Below are 1,687 nucleotides of genomic sequence, written 5' to 3' on the forward strand. Positions count from 1 at the left end.
TCAGTTCTCTGTCTTCATCCCACAGAACGTCCATCAGGCTTTGTGTCAGGGTCCGCATGCCGTCAGCCTGGGAGGAACACAAGGCTGTGCTGGGAAGCCAGGAACGGCTGCAGAGCCAACCCCGCTCAGACGGGGCAGCCCCAGGTGCTGCTGTGGGGCCCGGAGGCCAAAGGTCTGTCCTGAAGGCCTTGGGCAGCTGAGCAGGGAGGCAGCAGAGCTGGGAGCAGCTGCCACAGCTCCCAAAGCGACTGCGTTATACAGTCCCAGGATTCCAGCACGGCTTCAGCCAACTGCCCTCTCCTCACCATCGCAGGATCCTTGCTGAGCACCACGAGGCCTCTGAGTGCCAGGCGACGCATCTCTGGGCACTCGCTCCACAGGCACCTTGCAAGGATCTTCAGGACTCTGTCACTCCATTCAGTCATATCCCGGCAGTCGAGGACCTGCAAGGCACGCAGCAGTGACGGGGTGCCCGGCCGGCAGGAGCCCGGACCCGCACAGGGCTGTGCCCAGGCAGCAGCTGCGGCTGCCAGAGGGCTGAGAGGTGGAGGCAGCTCGGCCAGGCAGCGCTCACCAGCAGGCTCACCTCCACAAGGAAGGCCATGGCGGGAACCTCCCAGAGGGGCTTCTCCCTGCTCAGCAACCCCAGCAGGCAGAGGGCAACTGAGGAATACAAGGGGCTCGAGGCACGGCGCATCTCCCTGTCAGGGGGAAACAGGCACTGTCAACCCTGAGCTGGGTGGGCAAACCTCTGCCGGGGCTCACTTTCTACTCTTTCTCCTGGAGGGGACATATGTATGTACTTTGAGAGGTGGCTCCTTCTGCGCACCCGCCTCTCCCAGCCTTTTCCAATCTGCTCAGCCACCCCTCACTGACAAGGCCCTCTGACCCACGGACACTGTGGGGGTTCCCCTTGCACAGGCAGAAATGACAGGGGCAGCGGGGACAAGGGGGTCTCACCTGGCCAGCAGACCCACTGCGTAGTGGTGGGTGTCAGCATTGACGAGCGTGTCCCAGCCACGCTTCCGTTCCATTGAAACCACCACATCCTCACACTCAAGGTGGCAAAGCAGGGCCTTTATGGTCAACACTGCAAATACGTGTGGAGAGTGAAGCCCAGGTCATGCTGGGAGCCCTGACCCAGCCCCGAGGGCATGACAGGGACAAGAGGACTGGGATGGAGCACCTCTTGAAGTCTGCGGGAAGGCGGTGTTGCTCCCAGTATCCCTTCCAGAATGTGTCAATGTCCTCTGGCATCTACTCTTTGCTGGTGGAAACTTGGAAGAGGAGATACACGAGGAGATGGGAGGTTTGGATCCCAGAGTCCTCCCTATTCCCTTCACTTTCCCCAATCCCAATGGACGGCAAGAGCTTTCTGAGCAGGAAGAGTTTGTCCGGGAGGAATCTTCCTCCCTCTTGAATTTTGGCAGCCAGATGGCCAAATTCAGCTCCACGCACCCGCAGTCCAGCGACTGCCGTTCCACCTGGGAAAGGAAGCCCTTACCCTCCATCTCTCAAGCGCAGTTGATGCGCTACTCCCGGTACTAACTGGACAGCAAGAGCTTTCTGTTGCTGTTCATCAAGAGAATCATTTATTATTTGTTTCAAACCTCTGTTTATAGAGGAACTAGTTTCATTTCTGATCTGTGAGCAAAGCGTCTTCTACTGATCAACAAGCTGGACTTGG

At 58.6% G+C, this 1,687-nt stretch overlaps 1 long non-coding RNA gene across 1 annotated transcript; it reads right to left on the reverse strand.

Annotated features, from left to right (window-relative positions):
• Positions 1-29: 29 nt before the first annotated feature.
• LOC114072293 lies at positions 30-607 on the reverse strand. Its single transcript, XR_003574152.1, has 3 exons — positions 587-607; positions 306-443; positions 30-67 (listed from the first exon to the last, which is right to left on the reverse strand). It is a non-coding gene; the product is annotated as an uncharacterized LOC114072293 (long non-coding RNA).
• Positions 608-1,687: the final 1,080 nt, after the last annotated feature.

Source organism: Empidonax traillii, unplaced genomic scaffold (genome assembly GCF_003031625.1).
Source record: "Empidonax traillii isolate 1590-97213 ecotype Southwest subspecies unplaced genomic scaffold, ASM303162v1 scaffold2928:size16949, whole genome shotgun sequence".
Classification (NCBI taxonomy): Eukaryota; Metazoa; Chordata; class Aves; order Passeriformes; family Tyrannidae; genus Empidonax; species Empidonax traillii.